The 20,494-nt window shown below is 40.5% G+C and overlaps 1 protein-coding gene across 2 annotated transcripts in view; it reads right to left on the bottom strand.

Annotated features, from left to right (window-relative positions):
- The window catches only part of PAK5 (p21 (RAC1) activated kinase 5), a 288,992-nt gene that overhangs the window by 149,432 nt on the left and 119,066 nt on the right, over positions 1-20,494 (bottom strand). For both annotated transcript variants that reach the window (XM_045981897.1, XM_045981898.1), the window contains exon 2: positions 13,891-14,038. The gene's annotated coding sequence lies outside the window, so the exon portion shown is untranslated. The remainder of the gene's footprint in view (positions 1-13,890; positions 14,039-20,494) is intronic.

The following is a 20,494-nucleotide window of genomic DNA, read 5'->3' as shown; positions in this document are numbered from 1 at the left end:
CTTCCCAGAACCTCAAGGTTGGTTGAGCCTCCACACTTCCGTCTAAGCTCCATACTTCTACCCTCTTCAATCCAACACTTGCTAACATGATGTCTTTCATTCATTCCTTCTGCATCACTGCATTCTATAACTTTCTCAAATAGACTCTGGCTTCTTGAAAGCCAGAACCACTTAGTTGGATTATTGTTTTGTTTTTTTTTTTAAATCTTCCCCACAGATGAGTGCTCAGAACATATTAGACATAATTATGATTTGACTTAAAGGGGAAACTTTCACAGTTTTGCGAAGGGGGGCCCAGAACAGTCCTACTTTATTACTGTTATCCTGGTATGACTATTAAACAACTGTCCTCTTTACTCTCAAACCAGTCTGGGTTTGGACAAGATATAATCTGTTTTCTCAAGTTATAGCCAACATTGATACAATAAAACATTGGCCATAAAATGTCTTCGTGTTCTTGACAATAAGCCATGATTTTAGAACTGTTGGACCATTGTAATGAATCTGACCCATGTAATGTCTTTACTAGTGACTGTATTTATTTGGATTTGGAAAAGAAGGAAAAAAAATTCAAATAGTATGGCAGGTGGGATAGGTGGCTTGATGAATCTTTTCTTACCCCTCAACATATTGTTTAGAAACCTTCCTGAGAAAAAAGAGGAAAAGGTGGTACAAATCCTCAACTACATGCTTTCTTTGTACTTTTTAAAGCCTTTGCACACATGTGATTTCCTTTGATATTTACAACACCCCTCTTAAGTAGATCAAAGTGGTAGATACTAGTTTTCCTATTTTAGAAATAAAACAACTTCATGGAGTCAATACCACTTGGCCAGCCAGCAAGAGATAGAAGCTAGAATGAAGTCAGGATTTATATTAAAATTGGACAGCGCCTTTTCCCCCATTAAAATACATGTTCTTCAGTTATCCTTCCATAGCTGAGGACAATCACGTCCTTCTCCAATAAAAATGAAAACATTTGTAGCAAGAATCAAGGAGCACTTCATCCGAGGAATATTTGCAAACATGCCACTGGGGATGCTTTCTAAGCCATAGAGGTGATTGGATCACACTTCCCATTCATCCCGTCTTTATGCTTTCTAGGGTGCCTTTCATTTTCTTTCATACCAAACTCAAGGAATAGGCAGACTAGGTGTTTTCACTTTGCTTCACTCAGCACTCAAGAGAGTGAAGAAGTGAGCTCAAGACTGTGTTGTGGCCTATAAGGCGTGCAGCTAAAAACGACACAGGTCACCTGACTCCTGACTCCTGGTACCTCTGGCTTTGCCAAATGAAAAGGTCACAGAATAAAATGCCAAATTTCCCATGAAGCTTACTGTGGTGAGATTTAATCTGCCTTTAAAATAAAAAAAAAAAAATAGGAAATTGACACAAAGATCATTTTTATATTTTTCCTGTCTTTATGTAACAGATCAAAAAAGGAAGAGCTCTACAGAGATCCTGAGTTGCTTTACGTTTTGAGCATCGTGTGTTGATATGACTGGAACATTCCATGGGGGACAACACTTCTAGGAACACAAGCAGGAGCGTCAGCCTAAGGCTGAGAGGTTGTACAGCACCCTTCTCTGCATCCCCTGAGCTCTAGCCAGCTCTCAGACCCTCACACTTCATGCCATTTAAGCAATAAGCTGCAACCAGCAACTTGAAATAGAGTCCTGACTGTATCATCAGAAGCCTCTCCTGGCTTAAGGACTCAGTGTGTGGTTCCACTTCTTCAGTTACTCCTTAGGTTTCTACAGACTCCCTCCTTGGCCCACTTTGCAACCAAAAGGGGAGATGCTAGATAAAACTGACTGGGAGCTCTTTGTGGCCACTGCTCATTGCTTCCTTCCAGGGTATGAGAAACAATCTGTGTGGCAATGAATTTCAGTAGTAGAGTAAGACAGGGGTGCATATTTTTTTCCTCCTAAGTCTATTTCTTAGGGAATTTTGAGGAAACGTTAAGCCTGTGAATGAAGGGAGCAGGGCTATTCTCCCATGGTTTATTTTTTGGTGGTTGTTATTGTTGTTGTTTTTAAAGACATTAGGTTGCTGCAGGTAAAGATCTAAAAGTAATGTCCCCAAAAGCACCACTCCTGCCAGTTTAGTAAGTTTTACAGAAAACTCTAAATTTCTATGATGACTGAAGGAACTCACACTTCACAGATGGGGAACCTGGAACAACGATCACACCACATGGGGAAGCAGCTGGCCTTCCCTATGGGTGCAGCTCTGTACACTTACTTGTGTTTGCCATGGAGACATCTCAGGTTAGAGGGCAACGGGGAGAATTAATGGGCGAGCACTCAGTCCTCGAACATCTGGGCTAATGGGGATACCTGAAAACCTCCTTCATATTGCTCGGTGGTCATCCCTGGACCGCAAGGCCAGAAGGTAAACTCAACGCCTCCACCACAGCTACCCACTGGCTACTGACTTTTATTGCACATAGAAAGCAGACATTTCAGTTGCCTGTGGTCATAAAACCACTCCCTGGATGGGACAGACATTACTAGCACCCTACAAGGCCCCTATGTGTCCCCTCTAGTGTTCTGTCCCCATGAAGCAGTTTGTGGAGTTCTATCACCATAGATTGCTTTCACCTGTTCTTGAACTCTGTAGAAATGGAATCACACATGACATCCTTTTTGTGTATCTGGCCCTTTTTGCTCAATGCAGTATCTGTACGTTCATCCATGTTATTGTGTCTACCCACTACACATTCTTATTATTGTTGCACGCTCTTCCACTGAATGACTAAATCAAGATTTATTTACCATTCTTCTATTGCTGAACATGTGGCTTAATTCCAGTTCTGGACTATTAGGATATGTTGGTGATGCACTAATTTTCCTTGGTTATCAATCCAGGGGGCTATTGCTGAGTCACAGGGTAGCTCCGTCAAGATTCTGAGTTGTTTCCTTGTTTCCATGTTACACACACACATACACACACATAGTCTGAGTTGTTTCCTTGTTTCCATGTTACACACACACATCCACAGACATACACACAATCTGCCATGTGTGTAGGGCATAGGTAGCTTTCACTGATGTAGTATCCATTAGGCTTTTAAGTTTTACCAAAGGGGAAAAGATCCCAAGCAAAATAACAAGCAAGCAAAAGCAAAAACAAGTAAGGCAGAAAAGTTACTTTCTTGGACACAAAATAATCAAATTGCCATGCAGATAGGATTTACTTTATGAAACTGGTCCACCTTGAGCTGCATGTTGTTTATTTGAAGTTGTCTGCAGGCTAGATCGCATTTGGAGCTTGCCTACAAACACGTTTTTCCCCCTACGGAATCAGATTCTTTACTGTTAGCATGTTTTTGTTTTTAATACACCAGTGGTCAAAAATTGGGAGATTGCCTATCAGAAAACTCCAGCTTTCAAGCTTCTCCTAAAAAACTGGACTATCTGGTAGACCTGAGGCCCCACTGCCATGGAGCTATAACAGAGTGAAGTAGGTACTACTGCACTGAGACAAACACAAAGATCCTTGTTTGCACAGTGCCTTCCACCACCTGTGGTTTTTTACACGGCCCGGTCTCTGGGGGCTTGAGAACCTCTACCCTATGACCCGACAGTAAAGCTCATTCACATTTCTCTCATTTAGAGTACAGGGATTTGGCAATTCCCAAGATGAGAGTGCTCTAGAGAGTTAAAATTTTGTCTTTTTACATGTCAAATTTCGAAATGTGTGGAAATCTTCCCTAAAACGTACTGTACACTAACCCACCTCCAAGAAATGGCTGACATCAGAGGGGCAGTTCAGAATATGTTGAACCTGTGTGCTAAATGCATCAGAGGGAATACGGACAGGAGAGTAAGCAGAGCTTGTTCTCCTGATGGGAGAAACGTCACGCAGGATATACGCCCACGGCACCAGGCTTCTGATCAACATCTGTTAACCATGAGGGCCGGATATTTGACAACAGATGAGAAAAATGGCCCCTCTGATCCATTCAATTAACTACTTCCTGGACCAGACTCAATCCCATTAGGATGAGTGCACTGGGCAGTTGCTAACTGCATTCATATATTTTCCTGGTGCCAAAGATTAGTAGGGAGTCAATGTTATTTCATTTTGGCAGTTTGCATTCTAGATAATCTGAAGATTCCTTATGCTAAACTACAAATATATTCTGGTTACATTTAAGTTTTGATAGGCTCACTACACAGGAAAGGAAGTATCTGACTACCCCCACATGCTGCTAGAATGAAAGAAAGAGAAAAGAAGCACGAGAACCTATGGAAAGAGTAATGAAAAAAGCAGCATAGTCCTAAGGGAACATGGTAATAGCACCACCAATCTGAAGACCAGCTCTCAGTGCCTTTGCAAAGCAAGGCAGGGCAGCTAAACTTGAGAGACCGAACCAAGAATGGAACTTTGGAAAAGGAACAAAGTTGTCCCTGACTCCTAGAGAAAGCAAAGCAATCCTCACTGCAGGAAAACATCCCCATTCAGGCTGGCCCTAAGACTTCCCACATATTAACATCAATAATCAAACACTCCTATCACACAAAGAAAAACACCACCAAGCTAGCCTAACAGTTGACAAAATAACCCATTTTCTGTACCCTTTGTACTTCATGTTGCAAAATGAGCAGCTAAATACAAAGTAACTGTGTCTAAAATATAAAAAAAAAATTAAAAGTGGAAGATGAGCATGAGCTGACATCATAACTTCTTTGTCCTCTATGAACTCAGATGTGGAAACTTGCTAAGGGACCATGGTATTTCATGATTTGTAAGCTTTTGACTTTTTTCTTGATTATCCCAATTGTACCACATCCCTATCAGCTGTCCAATTATTTTGTCCCAAAGATCCCATGCTCTTGTGGTCACTGTCAGATCCCTGTGCTGGCATTTTAATTGTGCTCCCCTGTAGCAGTTGTGTCCACACATCACTAACAGTAAGTGCAACTACTCAACCCCATTCTGGATCCCATCCTTTTGGTAATATTAGGAAGCTTAACTCCCAGACAGTGTCTTTGAACAATCGACCTAGGCCACAGACCACAGCCATCATGGAGCTTCTCAGAGGCACCAGCCCCCTTCTCTAGGGAATGCCTTACTGTCTTTGTGAAAGGAGTATCCTCAGGGTCCTGTTGGTCAGTTAGGCGCATAGTCAAGTAATAGGTTCTCAGACTGAACCTAAAACCACCTCAACATTTCTCTTCCCTGAGCCATCTGACCCTTTAGCAGAACAATCAAAGAAGCTATACAATTTTCTCCTTGCTTGCTATAAGCCATCACAGCATAAAGACTTCTAAGAACCATCCTAAGAAAACTGCCAGGGCCAACTTCAAGTGTCTTTGACAAAAGGTTAAATCTTGGGGTGCCTGGGTGGCTCAGTCAGTTAAGTGTCTGTCTCCAGCTCAGATCATGAACCCAGAGTTCTGGGATGGAGCCCCGTCTCAGGCTCACTGCTCACTGGGGAGCCTGCTTCTCCCTTTCCCTTTCCCTCTCCCTCTGCCCCTCCCCCTGCTTGCATGCTGTCTCTCTGTCTCAAATAAAAGATTAAATCTTGAGTTATGTGTGAATTCCCCATATCAATAAATCCTTGCAGTTCCAGCTTCCCCATGGGTTTCACCCCCCCACTTCCCTCCATACACTCAAGGTCAGTTCCCATGCAGGTTTCCTTGGTTCTGATGGCACCTGTTAGCCAGGTACTCCAATTTTTCAGTGGGTGGGCTCTTTCTTCCTGAAGAAGGGCTGATACTCCTTCTGCTCATTATCAGCTTGGAGCAACGAAGAGTGGCTGAGAAATATCTTAAGGAGTATGAGAATAGTCTTAGGAGGCACCTCCTTCAAGGAAAATCCTGGCACAGCCATCAGGTGAGTGAGGCTGTTCTTTGTCAAGGGAGAAGGGATTGCTCCTGTCTTCCAGGATGTTTTAGGGGAATTTAGGAATTCAAGGTTGTCAAGCTCATCAACCTGATGACCCATCCTTTCTCAGCCTCTGTGCTGGGGCCCTGAGTTTGAAACAGCAGATCCTACAAAGCTGTGTGGTCTCTTTTTGAAAGCTCTGCCAACCTTACAGTCAGACCCCAGGCCCAAATTTCATTGCAATAGCCAGCGAGAACTCTCCTGTACAGCTGCCATGTATGCCCTCCGACTCTCAGAGCGTGTATTAAGTTGGTAATTAACCATCCTCAGCCTAGCATTCCCTTCTCGCATGTCAAAAGTAGTCACCTTGCTGTACAATCTGTGTACCCATCGTTGCCCTACTAGTTACTGTATGCTGCAGCCACTAAGTATCCCAACACTGGACCCTCCATGTATATCTTACCTCAATTTACTACATGCGAAAGCTTAGATAATTGTGATGTTGCAGCACACCAGGGTCTATTTTCATTCCAATTTGCCACAGAAAAATGTGGTCCTCAATGCTTTCAGACAGGTCGGTAATCCAATTCCAAAATCCTATCCACAGGGTATCCCTTTCTAAAACCACTTATTTTAACTTAGTTTCCCTGGGAAATGGCCCTGAGACAAGCATTCAATGCTAAAGATTTCATTGGAGCATGCAATCCCAAGGTAGGAGAAAGAAGAGAACAGAAGCAGGTCCAGGAAAGATAGGAAGACAAGGTAATAGGTTACGGTTCTGGCCACTACATGACCATGAACTATGAAGGAGCACAGACAGTAGCCCAGACAAGGGCATCTGCAAAGTAACATGAAACACCTTTAAACATGTGGTACAAGAGCATATGTCCTGGAAGAGGCAATCAGGGAGACAAATGATGAGGGAATTTATCTGCCTTGCTTCCTCTTCTCACTCCTAGGAGCAAGTTGCTAAGATCTAGGTCAGTGGTTGTCCACTAGGTATAATTTTGTTCCCCAGGGTGACATCTGATAAGGTGTGTGTGTGTGTGTGTGTGTGTGTGTGTGTGTATGTTTAGAGATTTTTGTTGTTGTCATAGCTGTCATCTAGTGGGTAGGGGTCAAGCATAATGCTAAACATACTACAATGTACATGAGGTTCCTTACAACAATTGTTCAGTCCAAAATGTCGTTAGTGCTTCTGTTGATAAACCCTATTCTAGGTGATAGTAAAGCCAAGAGAACCCAAAGAAGTGTATGAGATATATTTGGCAAAATCACCTAGCAGAAAAAGACAAAAGATATGGAGACATTTCACAGAAGAGAAAACACAAATGGGGAACAAAACATGAAAAGATACTGAACCCAGTTAGTAATGAGAGAACTCAAATCATGGTAAGATACCATTTCACACTTAACTGATCAGCAAAAATTAAGACATCAAGAATACCAAGCATAGGGAGGAGTACCAGGGTGATTCTCATTTATGGCTGGTTGGGAGGAGAAACTGCTACCAACTCTCTAGGAAAGAGTGTAGTATTTTGTTGTAAAGTTGAACATGTACACATTTGAGGTGACCACTCATTTCCATTTGCCTGGTATTGTTCCTGGATTTAGCCCTGAAAATCCTGCATCCTGAGGAACTGCATAGTTCAAGGCAAGCTGGGATGGGTGGTTTCCTGTATCATGTGTTCTAGTAACTCATTTCTATGCAGATATCCCTGAAAAACTTACACACACGCTAGGAGACCCATAAAAAATGATCGTAGTATCATTGGTCATAGATGAAAATGCAAAAATGGAAACAGAAACGTCAATCTACAGAAGAAGATATGTTCATATGATGTCAGATTATTTAGCTGTGAAAATGAGCTATAGTTATGTGTAACAATGCAGATGTATCTTAGAAATATAAATGTGTGAGGAAATGAGCAAATCTTTAGACTGAGTATAAAATCATGACTATTAAGCTCAAAAGGAAGCAAAAATTAGTAACATTACTAGGAATATATTCATGTTTGGACCTATTTTTTTTTAAGCAAAATAATGGTAAATGGTAGATTTGAATTTAGGACAGTGGTACAAGTTACACCTGTAAACTCTGGAGGGTAGGTGGGGAGATGGAATGGGGAAACACTCTGCTCCCTCAGAGAAAAATTAATAATAATTAGGTCCCCAGAGATTGTTCACTGGATTTTGTGTCTTTGCTGTCAGCTTTAACTATATTATTTATTTGTCTTTGGCTATGTTATTTTCTGTTTATTTTACCTTTTCTTAAAAATATAATCCTTATCTCACTTTTTAGAAACAGGTAGCAAAGAATCACCAATATATCTGCTAGACGAGAATGAATGGAATATGTTCCCCAAGCCAACAAGGGTGGGTATTTGGGCCCTGGGTTCTCCATTCAGGGGTCTGGCTGGCATTTACTCCCAGAGTCTAGTTCCCATTCTGCCTGCAAGGAGCTGGTGATGCAATCCGGTATCAGCATGTTAAGTCTCATGCTAAAAGGTGCTGAGCCTGGTGGCTTAGACGAGCACCACACTGAAACACAGACCCAGGAGAACTAGAAGTCACTTAGGAAAACAGTAGAATAAGGCTTCTGTTTAATTTACACAATCCAGTTTCAAAGCGAAATACCCATGAACTGAAAATTACCATTTCACACACACATCCCAGTGGAAACATACACAGACACAGACACATGTCTTTCTAAATACATCCCTGACGTCAGCTGCATCAGAGACCTATCCAAGAAACTTGTCCTCGTGAGGGTCTGGAGCTTTGATATTTTGGTTTCAGACTATAATCCAAAATCTTTTATTTGGGGGACCCTTTGTTTTGTGGGTATGGATGGTGCACCACAGAAAGAATTTCCATCGTGTAATCTACATTATCACCTGACCTCTCAGAGAATCATGAATCATGCATACAGCTGTTCTTGCATCCAGGATCTCCTCAAACTCACCTCTCTCTCCAAGTGCCAATCAACGTATTTCCTTCCTTCCCCTTCCTTTTTGAAATAAGTATCAATCTTACCAATCACTTCCTAAGAGAAATCTTATAATACTGTTAACCATATTGCTACAGCAACCCGGACAGTCACCCATCCACTCATTAACTTGACTTTGCTCGCCTTCCCATTTGCTTAACATTTTTTTTTTCTTAAACGTTATTCTTCCTACAAATTAACTTTTCTTTGCTTGAATTCTGGTACATTTCCCTACCTCTCTCTAGCCCTTACTGTTGTTCTCTCTCCTGGTGCTTTCCTCCTGCCCTCAGCACTGTATGTCTTCATTATGGGACACTGGGTGTCTCTGAAAACACACTACCTGCCTTGCCTCAAATTTCCTTCCTGCTTTATCTGGCTGGGGAAAACCCACTCACCCTGTAAGCTTTAATCCAGGTGTTTCTTTTCTTGGTAGATCTCCCCTTCCTGTCTCAGTGCCCTTTTGCCATGTGCCCCTGAAGTTCCTCTTACCAAGAGGTGGAGTCTACTTCTACTCAGGGCTGGTCTTATGGCTGCTTTGACATATATAATGTAGTGGAAGTGACTGTTATGAGCCTCAGCCTCAGGAAGTCTTGCAAACTTTCATTCACTCTCCAACCCGCCTCGGTCACCATAGGAATAAGCCCAGGCTAGCCACTGAAGAACTGAATTGATCCAGCTACATTCAATCAGTTACCAGGTATGTGAGGGAAAGCCTCTTAGTCTAGCCAGTCCCCAGCCAATGTTAGCTGAATGCAGATCAATGAGTGAACCCACTTCAAACCAGCTAAACCTGGCCCACATCAGAAGAACTTTTTAACTCACCCACAGACTTGGCAGCAATAATACATACTTGTGTTCGGCCACTAAGCTGTGGGACTACTCGTTACACAGCAACAACTGATACCTTCTTTCTTCATCCTACTTAATAGCAGTAACACACTTCCATATGGCTCTTATTACATGCCCCGTTTTCTGGTCTTTCTCTTCCTGCTCTCCTTGAGAACATGGGCATATTTTTGGTATCCCCAAATATAAATGGCTCCTGCCAACTTTCAAATAAATGGGTATCTGAAAAATAATTAATTAGTTAATTAAGGACTACAGCAATGCCTGAGGGATGGTTTCAGAGGCAAATCAGAATCTGAATCCTGGCTCTATTTCCTATATGTGTTACTCCTGAGAATTTGGTTACCCTTGCTCAACCTTATCTGCTCATCTATACATGGAAGACCATAAAAAATATATATGCTGCAGGATTGTGGTGATAAAATACCTATTTCCCCTCCCCTCCACCTGATAGTAAGTGACAACTCTCTGTTCAACAAATGAGAATTAAATGATAAAATGTAATGCATTTATTATAGCGCATGGCTTCAAGTATTACAGTGTTTGATAAATGACAGCTCTACTAATATGATCGTGAGCATCCCTGTTGTCACTTCTTTAGAGCAGTAACTCTCAGTGGTCCATCCATACCCTCTTGACTTCATCTGTGCATGCTGATCTAATGGCCACTTCCAATGGTAAACACCTGGGGTTCTTGCCTGAGGCTTCCTCTGGCTGCTGGAGTCCCCTTGGCCCACATCCATGGCAGGCCACAGATGCCAGGGAATTAACATCCTTCATTTCTATCCAGGGGAGCAGTCTTCCATCAAGGCAGATGGGAAAAGGTGGCTGATTGCCTTGTCCTTGGTTAGGATAAACCCAAGTTTATGTTCTATATTGCAGCCCAGAATTGCCCAAAGAGATCAGACTCCTCTTGGTCACAGTAATAATAAGGTATTTTTCTGTTTTCTTCCTCTTCCCCACCCCACAACCTCATTTCCCTATAGAGGTATACTGCCATCACTTTCCAATAAACACCAGTATCCAAACTTTTTGTCTCACTATTTGATTCCAGAGAAATCAACCTAAATCAACTACTAATCTTTCTGTTTTATTGTATCCTTATTGCTTCAGCATACAGTTATTTTTTCAGGAACTTTGATTCCATTTGGAAGCCTAGCCTTATAAAGATGTCTCCAACTAATCAAAGAGTTGTATCTGATCCAGTGGATGACAAGACCAGTCACAGAATGTGGTATACTACCTTTAGGTTTTCTTGGGTATTTTCATCATGGTTCCATTCTCTGAGTACATCAGGTTGGGGTTAACTTGCAATTGATCTTGGGTAGTTCCATGCTTATGCTAAAGGGCACCTGAAACTATGGTATTGATTCCTGGCCAAGACAGAAGTGACACGTAATAGCTAGTGATTTATAACATGCAGTTAGAAGTCTGAAACTCCCCGCAAGGCATACTGTTCCAGCCTGTCCATGCTGCTTATGGAAACTGATGGATTGATGGTTTACACCTGTGGACCTGTTCACAAAGCCTGCTTTTAACTCCCTGGGCTGTGGTATAGGTATAAAATGCTCCTAGGTAAGCCTGATTCTTGGCTTCCCTGAGACCATGGTGTCACACATGTATCTTGGTGGTTCATGATCTGAAGACGAAGGGCATCAAGTGTGATGGAGAAAAGGCCCTGAGAGCCACACCTAGAAGTCTCGGTCCCCTCCAATGCTTGCTGTGCTTGCTTTCTCCTGCTGTACCCTTCCCTTTGTTTTATTACAGCTTACATGTGTAATCTACCAGGCCTGTTTTGTGATGATCAAAAGCTTTTGAGAAGTGTTTGGGGGTAGAGAAAGGAAGGGTTCTCACAGCACTCAATTTTAGAACCCTTCCAGAAAGTGGTAAGTACTGGAAAGCAGTGCTCTGTACCTTGCTGAAGCTCTTAAGACACAGTTTGACTGAATTATCACAAAAAGTCTTCCAAACCCAGGTGCGAGGTTGGTCTATGCTCCAACAGTGACTATTGGCTTCTTGAAATCTTGGACCTGCCTGGCAAGGTCAACGCACAATTCTTTACCCTCTCTTCCCCTCCTCTGTAGCTTTGTACATGTTCACTTGGGCCAAGATATGAAGCCCTCACCTATGGAGAGCTTTTGATTCTCTGGCAAACATAGCTCAAATTCTCATATTCTTGTCTTCTTGGAACACCAGTTTTAAGGTGTATTTTAGTTACTGCTTCGGTGTTCCAACTAGGAGGAATCCAGTATGCAGTTCTAGTCTTGAAGTCATGCTTGAGGGACTTAAGCCACCACTCCTTAAAAAATACATAGATTTCTTATCTTATATGAAGGGCACCTGTCATATGGGTAACCTCTCTGTGATGGGAGTAACAATGTTCTCAGAAGTCAGGAACCCTGCTGGAACTGGAGAGAAGTTGCACAAGAATCTGGAAGGTTCATGTCTCCAAATGTTAAGAGACGACCTGTCTAGAAAACCTGAGCTTTCAGAACGGAATTTTATTTCTTTTTTACTACCTGACATCAACCTCCTCTGAGTTTTGGAATCAGGCTACAAACATACATATCCTAAACTACTCTTTGAAATTATAATACAAAAAGTAACACTGGATGAGTGTATATTAAAATACAAAAGAACAGCATATCCTTCATATGGAACTTAGAGTTACATCTGGGGATTCACAGCACCGGTGATCATCTAGCTTAATCTACCTGAAGCAGACCCCAAATATATTTTAAATCCATTTATCCCCAATGTCATGTCCCTAAGCCAATTAATTATCTCTTGCCTAGGCAATGGCACTCTGTTTTCCACTATTACAGAGCCTCTACCCCTTTGCTAAACATACCAGAAAGGCCTTTTTATAAACTACAAAATAAACTCACTACCTTGCTAATAACTCTCCAATAACTTCTATCTTCATTGGAGAAAAATCCAGACACTTTTCTTTGTCTGAAAGGCGCTCCAACTTCATCTCCTACACAATGCTTCTCCAAATCCCCTCTCTAAGCAATGCAGATCTGCTTCCCAAGCCTTGAAAGCATCTGTCCAGATCCTGGTATATGGCACACGCCAAGGCTTTATCTCAGCTGGGTCTTTTCCATTATCCAAATTTCAAGCCAAGATTCTCTGAGTGGTCTTCTCTGATACCCAAACTAAAGTAGCCTTTCAGTCACGCTGCATCTTTTTACCCTGTTCACTGTGTTTGCAAACTCTATTAACAGCTACCAGCTTCCTATGCACATACTGACTTATTTCCTCCAGCCAGAATGTCAGTTCCTTCAAGGCCATACCCTTGCCTTTTCTGTTTACTACTGCATCCCTATGGTCTAGAACAGTTTGCAGACATGGAGAAGCCATCCAATGAATAGATACTGAATAAATGTCCTCCTCTGATTTTTTACAATTACATGGTTTTTACTTTCTTTAAAAGATTTTATTTATTTGAGAGAGAGTGAGTGGGAGTGAGTAAGAGTGAACAGTTGAGGGGTGGGCAGGGTTGGGGGTAGGGAGAGGTACAAGCAGACACCCCGCTGAGCAGCGAGCCCAATGCAGGGCTCGATCCCAGAACCCTGGGATCATGACCTGAGCCAAAGGCAGATGCTTAACTGACTGAGCCACCCAGGCACTACTACATATTTTTTATTGTGATACATTTAACATATATCATCTGTCTGTGTTGTACAACCTGATTTGGTATTTTTATATACTACAAAATGACCATCACAGTAAGTTGTTAACAACCAGCATCTCACATGTTAATTTTTTTTTGTGAAGAGAACTTCTAAGATCTATTCTCTTAGCAACTTTCAAATACACAATATGATATTGGTTAACTATGGTCACTGTGTTGCACATTACATCCCCATGACTTATTTTACAACTGGAAGTTTGTATCTTTTGATCACCTTCACCACTCCACTGATTCCCCATCCTCCAACCCACCTCTAGCCACCTGCAATGTACTCTGTAACCTTTAGCTCGGATTTAAAAAAAATTTGTGTTAACTGATTCCACAAATGAGTGAGTTCATACGGTATTCTCTTTCTCCATGTATGACTTATTTCACTTGGCATAATGCTCTCAAGGTCCATATCTGTTGCCTCAAATGACAAGACTCCCCTTTTAATGGCTGAATAGTATTCCACTGTGTGTGTGTGTGCATTATATAAAATAAAATTTAAAAAAGCAAAACTGTAACATAATTCATTCCCTACCTTTTTTTGATGGCTGTGGATGAATCAGACTCCAGAGGAGTTTGGCTATTTCTGTCCTGCAACTTTTTGTTGGAGTTCTTCAGTGCTCTTCATTTTTCTTCAGTGTTCATTCTGGCAAGAGGTGGAAGCATTTTGCCACAGTATATTTCTGTAACAACATGGTAGCAACATGCGTCAGAAACCCACCAACATTATGCTCCGTTTAAAAATAAACAACCTCACTTACTTCACATTCCTCTACATGCTGAACATCCTTTCTCTACTGTTTCAGTCATTCTCTCGGGCATGCAGCTCCTGACCTGTGATTACCTGGATCCCCTGAGCCATGGTAGGCTCCCCTAAGCACCTTGCCTGCATCTCTCATAGCACTCTCCCACCCTGGTCCACTGTGAGTCCAACTCTTCAATAAGGAGTCAGCCTATGGAGGCAGGAACTGTGCCCTTGGTCCCTGATTCTTTGGGGCCAAGACCACCTCTAGAAATTCATACAGTGGATTCTCATCATTTGCAGTAGTCATATTCTAGACAGTAGCCACAAACACCAAATTAGCGAATGCTGAACCCATAACCTTGTTTTAGAGTTTTATGTGTGTTTCTGTTTAAAGACACATTTAATACACACACACACACACACACACACACACACACACACACGTATATGCCAAGTTGCCAAGGACATCTATTTTTTCCACAAGGCACTTCACACTGAGAAATACTAAATGGAACCTCAGCACTCTGCTTAGGGACCATTTCAAACAGCAAAACCACCAGCAAAAACAGAAATGCAAACACACATGAGATGGTGATTTTGCAAATACAAAATCCACGAATCATGAAGACTGCCAATCTATACATTGGCTGTAGATCTGTAAGTTCCTAGCCTTGCTCATGGTCCAGCACAGCACTGCCATTTAAATGAGCAAATAGACAAATGCTATCAACCGAGTAGGAAGGGACTAAATACAGACTTCATATGCTTCATGAAAGATCCAAATTTAAAAGCAGTTATTCTCTCCTATCTTATTAAAAGGACGAATCTCAGGTCCTCGTTCTTTTCTTCTTCCTGATATTAATCATTGCTCATCCAATTTTCAGACAAGTTCAAAGAAAACGTCTCTGAAAATAATTATAGGTTGACAGTCTACCCTATCCATTATGGGACAACCCAAACCGTTTCCAGAAGACAGCTCCATTTTTCTCCTTGAATAATAAGAAATACCTGCTTTTATTTCATTACATGCTTCAGTTAACTGTAGGTACACAGTATACATACTTAGTACACTTGTATTTTCTGTAAAAATGCCAGTACTTTATGACATAAAAAGTGGAGGTCTCACATTTTAAGTATCTACTTTTCTGTGCCTTAAAAAAGTGTTTAAGTCTTCCTAATGGACAGAGATTTATGTTTTAAAGCTGTTGTAAGAATCTTCCCATTAAGTTTACTTCTTAATATTTTTAAAAACTGGTTAAATTTAAATTTGATTTATTTGTATTTCATGGGAGGTAATTTGCAGATAAAATCGTCGTCTTAAAAGCATGCCTCATGTTTTCAACTACCATTGCTAAGATCAGAACTTGCTAAAAATGAATGTCTTGGAGAGGTAACAGGAAATCTTAGATGGTTCTGAAAGCCCAGTTTCTTGCATGCTTCTGTTTTAACAGGTTTTTAATTGAGTTCAAAATCAGTTAAAACATAAGTAGACATAACTTTGTTTTAAAGTCTTGTGAGATTCTCTTCATATATTTCAGAGCAGCAGAAGATAAGTCACCTTGTCAGGAAATGCAATTTCATGACTGATATAGCCATATGGGTCTCTCACGTAACAATAATTCGATATATTTTATAACAGAAATAACTTGATCCAGAAAAGTAAAACAAAAAAATACATCTTATTTTTATACTTTATTAGTACTGTCATATTACATTTTTTCTACAATTACCCAATATTTTTGTTTTAAATTTTAAACTTTAAGTTTATTTTATAATTAGCTTTGTTTTTAGTCATCTACTTATTATACAAATAACCAAATTAATTTAAAAAATTGGATGTCATACATTTAATGTGCTTAAATCATCACTAAAACTCTCCTCTCAATTTTTTTCTTTAAACATGTTGCTTAGAAACCTTTATCTATATATCTCCCTAAAGCCATATTACCACTGTTGACCTAGAAAAAGCAATCTGAAGGCTCAGTTGACTATATTCAGTTAACAGCTTATACTACTCTGAACCTGATAATGTACATGAGGTACATTATGAGGTACTGATGCCAATTAAATTGACTATTTCCGGGGCACCTGGGTGGCTCAGTTGGTTAAGCGACTGCCTTCGGCTCAGGTCATGATCCTGGAGTCCTGGGATCAAGTCACGCATTGGGTTCCCTGCTTGGCGGGGAGTCTGCTTCTCCCTCTGACCCTCCCCTTTCTCATGCTCTCTCTCTCTCATTCTCTCTCTCTCTCAAATAAATAAATAAAATCTAAAAAAAATAAATTTACTATTTCCAACCTTCAAGAGGAAGGGGTTGACTTTGGAACCAATAGACTTGGTTTCAGCTTGTAGTAGCTGCACAGTTAGGGCCAATTTGTCATTCCTCAAGTTTATCCATTCATCTGAAAAGTAGGGATGGACACAATTTTCCATAATACAGAGGGGTTCTCAAGATAAAGTAAAAATGTCCTATGTAAAGTATCTGGCCAATAGTGAATAGTAAAGAATGTTAGTTCTGGTTTTTACTAATTATAAAACCAACCCAAGAAGCATTTCCGACAATAGTATATAGCTCTTAAAACCAAAAATCAGTGACCTGTCATCTGTGAATAATTTGTAAAATATAACAAAAAGCCCAAGAAACAAAACAAACCCAAGTTCTAGTTTACCCATACTTTTTCCTCCCAGAAAAATAAGCATCTCTATATGTGTGTCTGTTATAGAGATGGACCCAAAGAGGCATAACTTTTTTACTCACAAGTCTATGCCATTTTGTACATTTCATTTCCAGAGATTCCTAGATTCATTTCACAGACTCAATATGGCCTCTCCATATTGGGTTCCTTGACCATGAGCTCAAACAAAAAAACTTTGCTCCAAATGGCACCTGATTCAGAGAGAGAGGTATTATTGGGCTCCTGGCCAATTACTGAAAAAAAAAAAAAAAAATCCGAGTTTCTACCTTACGTAAACTAGAACAAAGTTTGGCCATCAATTATATTAGTACAAATACTCCTAGTCCCTGCACACTTGTATTTCCCTCTCATTCAAGAAGGAGAGCACTTATACAGATCATTTTGATAAGGAAAATCTGTGTTCTAAGATGGCCGACTGAGTCAGCAAAGGAGTCCCAGCCCTGCCCCAGGGTTCTTCTGGGTTCTTCTCACTTCTGTTTCCTACACACACCAAAAGTACCAAGTAATTAAACTTGTAAACCTCCAAGGTCTCCAAGAGCCACTTGGTTCTTCCATCGGGACCCAGTCCAGGTTCTGTAACAATTTCAGGTGGTTTAGACCCAGAACAAAATGAGACCTCTCAGCCCTGCAATCCTAGAATGTCTGTTGTATTATTCACCCTTTTATCCGATAATTTCTCCTTTTACCCAGAAATTTAAATATGAGTGGCAGGTTTGATATGTGGTCATATGTGGTCATATGACTCTTATGGTAAAAAAACAAGACTTTGTTTTCTCTCTCTTAAAGAGAATAGACTATGACCTTGTCCTCATGAAATAGTGAGTTCTGAGCAAATAAAGTTCAATGGATTATGAAATCATGAAAGATGCTAAATACCATCAGGTCAAAATCTTACAACAATGCTGAGACATTGGGATAAGAGGAGAGAAATAAATGGATTGTGTGGAGAAAACCTGTAATTTATTTTTTAGCCTTTTTTTTTTTAAGCTAGGATAGCATCTTTTCAAAACCAAATTAATATGGATCATCGTTCTTGAAAATTTATCTTCATCACTGTGTCATTTGATAATAGCTTTTTCTTTGTGTATACTTGATAATGGGGATAATTCTATACTTTCAACTAGATGTAACACTCCTCGTCTAATAGGAAAACCCTTAGATACACAAAAGGGTTTCATTGCTGGGTTTGACAGTATAAAAGCCAAGTGAAAAACAAGCTGGCAGAGACAGTTTAATATAAACCTCTTCTGAGGACTTGCAAACAACATCACATTTGTTTTCTGCTACTCATCTGCCCCTCTGTGATCTCTGTCTCTCTATATAATAAAATATTCATAGCCAGAACTCAGCAGCCCTTCCTCTTTCTTCACTGTTGGAATAAGGTGTGTTCTGCTCCCTGGGAGCAAACAACAAATAGAAACACTAAAACTCTGAATACATAACTTTGGGGGAGAAGAAAACCTCATCCACGGAAAAACAGATTTTCTTGCATTCAAAGCAAGATAACTGTGACATATGGGACTGCATTTTTTCAGTAATTACTTATGCACTTGTCAAGTGCACCGAATCCTCTCTAGGGAAACTTCTAGGGAGTTTACGGAACTGCTCCTCTCTTTGGATTTCCTCTAATATGGATTGTGCACTATTTTGTTTTTCTTTTCAGGGAATAAGGAAGCTCGACTTTCTAAAAGCAATCTCATCTTTTCCTACAAGAAGATATCCAGTTTCAAAGTCTGGCCTCTATCTATGCAACATTTCCCCAGAGACTTCCCCAGAGGAAGGATTGTGCTTTTTAGGACTGAACTGGAGGTAGTATTCTCATGCTAATCCTTTCATCTGCAAGACCAGTTTGTGTGTTGGCTTTTAAGGAGTAGTCATTCTTTTTTTTTTTTTTCTTCAGTGTTCCACAATTCATTGTTTATGCACCACACCCAGTGCTCCATGCAATACATGCCCTCCATAATACCCACCACCAGGATCAACCATTCTTTATGCTAACAACCAAACAATTAAGTTTGGATATACTGGATATATTGGTTTTCTAGTTTAACAGAAAAGGTACTTTGAATTTTTATTTGCAAAATGCCCCCAAGTTCTAGTTCCTGAATGAGTACTTGCTTTTCAAACTTGATTGACTAAATGAGTCTGTATCTGGGCTTCCTTATCTCACACTCCTGATAATGACGTGCTCTGTCACACAACTTTCAGAGGGTTAAATGAGAGGGTGTACAGATGAGACCTTTAGATACTCTGAAGCGCTCTACACCATTAGAGGAGTTATTTTAATTCCTAGGTGTTTGAATGAAACAAACATTAATCTGATACAGGAAACCGAAAAGGTAACAGCTCAAAAAGTTGTTGATAACGTCTCTGAAATTATGAGGGGTCTCTAGCTTCCACTTCAGTCGATCTGCTTCTGTCTGAGCTGATGCTGCGGAGCTTAGATTTCCTGAGCAAGGTGATGACGTGGGGAAATAGTGGGGAGAGAGAGAGAAAAGGGGCCACCATGGAGTTCTGTGTTTATAACCAGTCCCCTATTTAAAGCAGGGAGTTCTTAAGTAGGGGGTCTTCACTTCAAGTTCTTGGGATCATTTAGATAGGATTTATGGGTTCCATGAATTTGGATGAGAAAGAAATTACTTCTCTATTATCATCAGCATTGAATAGGCAACAAAACCCAGGAACATGCTAAGGACTGGTAATCAAGAAACATAAGCCTTTCTACATCACATTGTAATTGCTGCAGACATCTTAAAACATCATCCGCACTCTACACTACTCCAAATGTAGGGCAGTTATTAGGTCTGCCATTAGGTGTTATGTTTCCAAATCAAGTAACTCATATCACCACAACACCAATTTATTTTATTTGATGTTTTGATAACTTTATGCCAATATAACTCATTTCCTTTATTACCCTAGGTATTTTATTCTATGCATTTTGAAACAGTACATTGTCACCTAGGTAACCTAGCGACTTCACTCCTAGATATCTACCTAAAAGAACTGAAAACCCATATTCAAATTCTGGTACAGGAATGTTTATAGCAACGTTATGTGCAGTAGCTAAAAGGTAGGGACACCCAAATATCCATCAACAAATGAATGGACAAATAGAATGTGGTATTTCTAGACAACAGTATGATCCAGGCTTAAAAAGGAATGAAATGTGATACATGCTACAAAGTGAATGAACCTCAAACATGCTAAGGGAAAGAAGCCAGACATGAAGAGTCACACATAGTATGATCCTACTTATCTGAAATACCCAGAAAATGTAAATTCAGAGCAAGAGAAAGCAGACTGCTGGTTACCAGGGCCTTGGGGGTCAGGATTATGAAGAGAATGGCTTCATGGGCACGGAGTTTTATTTTCGAATGGGAGAAAGTTTTGGGAGCTAGATGGATGTGGTGGTTGTCTAACTACAAATGTTAAATGCCAATGAGTTGCTCACATTAAAATGATTAATTTTCTGTCACGTGAAACTTCTCTCAATGAGTAAAACCAAACACAGTATTAAAAATTGGCTCCTGGTCTTCCTGAGATTGCCAAAGGAGTCCATGGCACAGCTAAAGGATAAAATTCCTGAGTTAAAGGTTTCCACAATGACATGGCCTCCACTTCCTCTGGCCCAACTGAAGATGCTAGCCTTACTCCACAGTTATTCAAATTTCCCCAGGATACCAGAGCACCCCAGTTA

Source organism: Meles meles, chromosome 16 (genome assembly GCF_922984935.1).
Source record: "Meles meles chromosome 16, mMelMel3.1 paternal haplotype, whole genome shotgun sequence".
NCBI classification, from domain to species: Eukaryota; Metazoa; Chordata; class Mammalia; order Carnivora; family Mustelidae; genus Meles; species Meles meles.
This window is presented reverse-complemented; position numbering and strand designations above follow the sequence as displayed.